Raw genomic sequence first — 7,711 nt, 5'->3', positions numbered from 1 at the left:
TCAAAAATTGGTTTTCACAAATCTATTATCAGGTTTCGAAATTATCATGATTTTAATAGGTTTGACCAACTTTTAATTCCCACGTAATCTGCTTGGCTTGTCATTCTTACATAACATGCTTGGTTTGACCGATGTAGTAGAAATTTTCTTGTCAAAAAAAAAAAAAAAAAAAAAAAAAAAAAAAAGGGTATAGTAGAAATTTAATGTTTCTCACATAATTTGCTTGGCTTGTCATTCTAACATTGCTTTATAACATAGGAAAATGTTTCGCAAAACTTGTAACTATGAAGAATATCAAATATAACTAATGAAGCTGAGCACTTTTTTTTTGGGTGTAGTGACTGTAGCCTAAAGTCACCTATTAATCATTTACACTCTGCAGGCAGCACAAAAAATGGAACAGATACACAGATTATCAGGTGTATGTTGGAGCATGATTCCGCCGAGCAATTTATCAACCCGAAGTGTGACATATGAACACAAGGATCCTGTGCACCGTGCACTCCTTAATTTTTATCCCAAGTTATGCTATCGCATTAGCTCACATGCGCCCACAAGCATGCTGCAATAGATGAGGATTTCAGACACAATGAATATATGAAAGCATTGAATTTTCTGTCAGAACTGAATATCATCAACCTGATCTATCAAAAAAACCATTGTTTCTAGTATCATATTCAAGATACTGAGGGAACCAACAACAGAGATGATCCATGTACACTCAGGGTTATCATCTAGCATTTCTCCGCGGCCTGGAGGGCCTATCATGATCTGACCAATCGTTATCTGACTCATTAGACCTCTGTCTTCCACGTCCTGCAGATGTTTTAGACCTCTGTCTCCCGCTCATGTTATGTTGCCCACGTCCATCGTCAAATGAGCCCCTCTGACTATCACGATAGCCTCCCCTCATTCTTGAACCCCCACATTCATTATCAAATGAATCCCTCCGACTACCACCAGGGCCTCCCCTCATACTCGAACCCCCACGTTCAATGTCAAACGAACCCCTCCGTCCACCACGAGAGCCTCCCCTCATACTCGAACCCCCACGTTCACTGTCAAACGAATCCCTCTGTCTACCACGAGAGCCTCCCCTCATACTCGAACCTCCACGCTCATCGTCAAATGAATCCCTCTGTCTACGAGAGCCTCCCCTCATACTTGAACTCTCAAACGAAACCCTTTGTCTACCATGGAATCCTCCCCTCATACTCGAATTCCCAAGTACATTTTCAAACGAGTCCCTGTGACTACCACGAGAGCCTCGAGAAGATCTACCATAGTCATGCTCAAAGTCATTGCCCTTTACAAAACTTCCATTAAACCCACTACGGTTTCTGGGTTGGTTATAATTCTCACCGTGTTCAAGGTCACTCTCATCAGAGTCATAATGGCTCTCCCTACGCTGTCTAGATGAGAATCTTTCTTCAATATCATCATCGCTCCCAAAAACAAGCTTATCATCATCTTCATCAGAGTCAAAACTCATTCTTTTTTATGAGCCACGTGAAGCTTTATTTCTACGACCAGAATCAGCAACGTGACTTGATTTCCGCTTAGGGTGAACTGGAAGGTCCTCATCTGAATCAAAATCTATATCATCATCCCCTGAATCAGATACAGATCCTTGTTGATTGAAAGACTTGGATGACTTGGAATAGGAACTAGATCTTGGTCTGCTAAATCTTGGAATGTCATCTTCTTCAGCATCGGAATAGCCTTCATTTTCCACATCAGAAAAGCGAAGAGGTGAAGCTTCCTGGTTCTGATTTCTGTTTTGATTATCTACTTCATAGCTATCAATGTCATCGTCCTCATCATCAAAATCATCAAAGCCAGTACTGTGTTTTGCTTGCACAGGCATTGGAGGCTCTTTCTCCTGACACCTTGGGGTTCTGCTGAACCCATATTGGTTGTCCTGAGGCCTATCGAAGTTAGCATTTTCCGGTGGATTATCCAGATGATGATCTTCATTCATTGCACGAGCATCTGCATACTCAAAAGCTGCAACATCTGCCCCATCTGATTCATCAAAGTCAAAGTCAAAGTTCCAGGCATTGGAAAGTTGTTCCCTATCCGGAGCTCTTTCCATTCTTGTAACTGGTCTCTGCAGCCTGCTTTGCATCTGATTCTCCATGTATTCATCAGGTGGCCGCTTATGTTCACAGTTGAAACAAGTCATATTTCTTCTGTAGTTCAGAAAGTTGCATCTGCCAACAGATAGTTGTAGTTTACACAACAGTGCCAGAGAGCTAATAAACATACATTCAAAGGGATCAAGGAATAAGAAGACAAAGGTACAATTCCGCACAGAAGATTGACTACTCTTCTGAGAATCGGATCACAAATTTTCAATGAACAAATATACAGATTGTAGATGCTGTAGTTGGTGTCTCTTAACAAGTAAAATTGAAAGTTGTTAACCAAGAATTGATATAGAGTTTGTAGACATCTTGTTACAGGATATTCCATTATTCTTTCTGTCTAATGTTCAATAACATTAAGTGTTTTTTTTTTCTTTTTGAGATACGCCGGGGGGGGGGGGGGGGGGGGGGGGGGAATATAGACTTATAGAGAATTCCTGGGCTTCTAGCACCATAAATTTAATTTTATGTAATAAATCTCTAAACAACTACAGGGCCTCTACCCATGGAGGGGAGGAGGAGACTAAGCTGAGGACAACCTGGAGGATGGATTCAGAACATGGTAAACTAATTACTTGTCTCATTAGCTTGAGGCAGATTACTTCATGGGAGTAAAGGGGGAGAAAAAGAATTAAAATCAATAGCAATAAATCCATGTCACTATTACTAGAAGTCATCAAATATAGGAACCAAAAAGCCAATATAGGGCAGGAACTCACTGGGGGCATTCCCATTCTCCTGGCAGCAGCTGCCTCTTGGGACGCTTCGCATCACATTGCAGGCAAACATTATTCTTTGCAAAATTCATGAAATTGCACCTGCAGTCAGCAACTACCGGAATTAACAGATTAAAAAAAAAAAAAAAAAAAAAAAAAAAAGAGAGAGAGAGAGAGAGAGAATTATGGTAAAAAACAATATACATTGTGGAGGATGCTAAGTCTAATTCAACAAAATCTCAGATTCTCCTTTACAAGATTGGAAATTCAAGCAATTCTAAAAACTATCTGTAAATTACTGCGTCATGCAGCCAAAAACATAGCAGACAAATAGCCAAATTATTCATCATTTACCTCAGAAAAGTCCTATACCCATTTTTTACCCCAAGCCCTCATCATTTTTTAGCCCTACCTTTTTTCTCAAAATTTGACCAAACCAACCAACAAACAAATCATTATCTAAGAAATTCTACTTCTCTCGCTTTAAGAACAAATTATATACACCTACTGACCTACACCTCCATTCCAGAAATTCAACGCATACATTATACACTTTTTCCTAGGAAAGTTTGGAATAATGAGTGGGTATAATAAAACGGTGGATAAACTAAGAGAGATAAATAGATGGTGGGTGGGTGTAAGAAAAAAGTGGGAGATTGATTTTGGCACACCCCTATGTGAGAAGAGCATAAAAAACTGTGTTCTCACATAGAGGTGTGCCAAAATCAATTCCCAAAAAAGTGGATAAAGTAACACAGTGGGCAAGTGGGGAAAAGGTGTACTGAGAACTGATGCATGAATAGTGTAAAATCTCAAGTGATGCATTTAAAAACAAAAACAGACGGAGTACATAGTGTGGAGTAAGAAGGGGTAAGGTAGTAATAGCGGCTTGCCAAAATAAAATAAAGTAAAGGTGAGTCAAACTTTTTGAAACACCCAAACCGCAAAATGAGTATATATAGAGCAATGCCCAAATATCAAAGGGAAATTGATATAAGAGCAAGGGTCTACTTTTTGAAGACCACATTCCTAGAACTAAATCATGGTAGGATGTAGAATCATCAAAAGTGACAGTAATTTTCACAAGTTCAAGACACAAGGATAGATAATGATATATAAACTGATACAAACATACAATGCGAGTAAACAAAACCCCTTTAACACACAGAACATAATCAAGCAATAAAGACTTCAATCTATATGTGAAGAGAGACATACTTTGGACATAACCAGTCCCCCTTTTTCATCTCAATGTCATCACGTCTCACTCGTCTCTTGGGTGGAGGTGGTGGCTGCTTCACCTTCGGTGGGCGCTTCTTGATCACCGGAGGAGGGAGATTGGGATCTATCGGCACTGCACTTAACCTGACAACCTCATGAAGCAATTTACGGACTACTGCTTTCACAGATTTGTGCTTCAACAAAGATTTGTTTTCAACTGATCCATTTATAGGATCAAAGCCATAGGTTATTAAGACACGCATCACATCAATCATCCTTGCCTCATCTTCCTTATTTGTAACCAAATATGCCCTTTCACATTTGGTTCTCAAATTGCAGGAACAGCAAACCTGAAAGCACACAAAAACCATTGATATAAACACACTATAGAGACAAAAAGCACATAAATAAGTGAAATATATATTCTTCTTCTCATCAAGCTTGAGTTTGATGATGAAAGCACATAGTAAACTCCAAAAATGGCATTTTGCAAGCCTCTCAGCTTATATGACAAACAAAATCAATATTGTCAAGGGATCAAAGAAATACATTAAGAGCCCTGTTAAAACTTGCAACAGTAGGGTTTGGGGAGGGTAAAATACTAACATTCACCCAATTTTAAGTATCAAGCAATATAACTTAAAACCTGTACCCAATCAGGCAATCACATGTTGAATGAAAGAAAAAGACATCAATCCTGGATACAAACTTTGACTTCAACTTCCAAAGGTTTATATGAGAATCAGAGAAGTAACTGCAAACCTCCCAAAGCAGTCAATTCAATGAATTATGGAGAGCTATGACTTAGCTACAAGTGATGCAACACTTACATCTCCTTCATCAAGGTGAGCATGTTTCCTCAACAGTTTTGCAGAAAAAACCACCTTTTTGTCTGCACAGGGACATCCAAACCCGACAAATGATTGAATATCCTGTCTCGAAAATGACCTGAAATTAATTCCCAGTTTAAATAGAATAAAATGACTCAAGGGAGAAGTCCATAATATCGCTATATAAAACAAACTACCAGCTAAGACCCATTGCAAGATCGTAACGGATGATTTTAAAAATATGACCAAAAGAACAATGCAAGAAAATCTGTGACCAAAATCTACACAAGAAGACAAATACTGAGAAGGATTATCAGTCTGACATGAAATAAATAGGGTCTGAATTCTAAAAATAAAATTGACGCCAGCATGGAGCAATAAAACTTAATTCACCTCCCAAAAATGTAAAATTGTAAAGTTCCAAGGGAATGTAATGTTGTCACATTGTCACCTTATACTCACAAAAAATATCTAGTACATTAACTATGTGAAAACTGACGCCTAATCTTATCAACCAACTCTCTAAAACAAATGAAACTCATTAACGCTCAATCCTCTGAAGTCTGAACAAACTAAAGTTCAATCCTCCCTTACAATTTATCAGTGAGCTTATATAAATCCACATTGTTATTACTATCGATGAAACTATTCTACATTTCCACCAATGTAAACCCTCTTTAGCCAGCCAATTCACAAAAGCAAAATCATTTCACCCCTCCACCAAATTGTGCTCTATTCCTTCCACTCCAAATTCCCAGTTTCCCACTATAATCAAACAACCCGATTTTGTTCAAGTTTCCATTCTCCATTCTTAAATAATCCACTGATAGCATCAAAACCATTTCTAGTAATCAACTAACTACAAAGACTAATCCTCTAAATTCCTACTCAGCAAAACATAGGACAAAAATGCAAGTTCTTTCTTTTCTAAATTTCTATTATAATAAAAAAAATCATAGGAAATCAAACAAGCAACAAGCACTAAAATCAAAACATTTCCTCTCTGTAAGTTATTGGGTGGGGAAAGGGAGGGTAATAAGATGATCAAGAACAAGTAAAACAATGAACAACTACCTCAAAATATCGAAACGATCTTTCCCAAAATTAACAATAGCAGCATGAACAGTCCTCCAATCCCTAGTAAAATCAAACCCTTCTTCTTCAGCAAACCCAGAAACATCAACCGAACCCAAACACTAATCTTTTGATCTTCATCTTTCCTCCTATGATCAAAGTAATTCTGCTGCACCAATCTCTCCATCAACGCAACCCATTCCGGCCACGGGTGCGCCAATTCAATCTCTTTCTTCATCAATCCCACCTTCTTCACCTCCTCCACCCCTCCACTCTCCGCAACATCAAAACCCCTCATTTCTTCACCCCCATTAACACCGGAATCACTAAACCCTAACCCTAATTTCTCATCCCCAACATTATTCATACCACCACCATCATCATCAGATTGCTTGAGCTTCTTCTTGGATTTCCGCCAAGCTCGAATTCGTTGAAGAGCATCATCTTTTTCACCGCGCTCCTTCTCGTCGATTTTGTCGAAGACGAAGCTTAATCGGGAGGTAAGAGAGGAGGGTTTTGGTGGGTCCGAGGAATGAGTAGTGTTGGAGTGAGATGGTGGGGAGTGAGAGAAGTGTCAGATGAGAGGAGAGAGAAAATGACGGCGGTGGTAATGGTAGTGGTGACGGAGGAGGAGAGAGAAAGAAGAAGGCGCCATTAATGGAGGAAGAAGTGTTGTTGTTAGAGATGAGTAGAAGCAGTAAAAGTAAAGTAAAACCCTGCATAAACCCCTAAATTTGTAAGCTGTAGAAGTGTGAATATTGAATGAATGATTATTAATTTGTTATTGACTTTTGAACAAATAGAGGTTGAAGGGAGATATTTGGTGTCTTGGACTCTTGGTTAGTTATGTTGGGCCTTTGTGTTGGAGGGTTAGGGTCCTTTCCTTCCTTTGTTTTGAGATTTATGTATCGTGTTTGTAGGCCAACATGTCGTGTTAGTGTACTTTGTGCTCAAGTGGGCCGTGCTTAGACGGTCCAAGAAATAGTCATGCTATGTCAGGCTTGTGTCAATTTTTTAAATTCGGAGCCCATGCACGGTTCTGTAAATGTGTTGTGTCATGCCATACCAACAGGCCTCCTTAATAAATTTTATATTACTGCTAAATTAGTCAAAAATAAACTGGACAACATTAGGGTGACTTTCTCTCTTCGTGCTTTTTATACCATGTTAGGCTTGTGACAGGATAGTGCCCATGTTGTACCTAATCGACCTTTGTGCTAACCCAAACTCCCCGACTCATGTACATCAATACATGTCTAGTGCTCAGTGCTCTAGTCTAGTCAATATATCAATTTAGGAAAAGGATATACAATGTGATTTTAAGATGAACATGTAATAAAAATTTATCAACATGTAATTCAAAAGATTTTTCCAATATTCCACTAGTAATCATATTAAAATTTATCTTAATTTATACTTTTACAATATTGAACTTATATAAATTTTATGTTTAACAATTAGAGATATAGATGGTTGAAATTATGAATTGGCAAATATGAAAAGAAAATGTGTCAACTAAAAAAATTAAAAATAAACTACATGTATATTATTAAGTCTTTATACATCCTGCTTAGGAGAGGAGGTCGTGACATGGGGGTTTAATCATGAAAATTCACTCTTACCTATCAATATGTCAAATCTTACATTCTTTCATTTTTCTCAGCTATCCAAATCATGGGATATGCAAGCAGTCTAATTCAAAAATAAATTCGAAGTAGAGCAA

At 38.2% G+C, this 7,711-nt stretch overlaps 1 pseudogene across 1 annotated transcript; it reads right to left on the bottom strand.

Moving 5' to 3' along the window:
• Positions 1-228: 228 nt before the first annotated feature.
• Positions 229-6,520, bottom strand: LOC145574539 (uncharacterized; annotated as a pseudogene). The gene is made up of 5 exons (XR_014098098.1): positions 5,989-6,520; positions 4,915-5,032; positions 4,082-4,434; positions 2,867-2,965; positions 229-2,213 (listed from the first exon to the last, which is right to left on the bottom strand). The product of XR_014098098.1 is annotated as an uncharacterized LOC145574539 (transcript).
• Between the last annotated feature and the right edge of the window lie 1,191 nt (positions 6,521-7,711).

This window comes from Chenopodium album, chromosome 13 (genome assembly GCF_948465745.1).
Source record: "Chenopodium album chromosome 13, dcCheAlbu1.1, whole genome shotgun sequence".
NCBI classification, from domain to species: domain Eukaryota; kingdom Viridiplantae; phylum Streptophyta; class Magnoliopsida; order Caryophyllales; family Amaranthaceae; genus Chenopodium; species Chenopodium album.
This window is presented reverse-complemented; position numbering and strand designations above follow the sequence as displayed.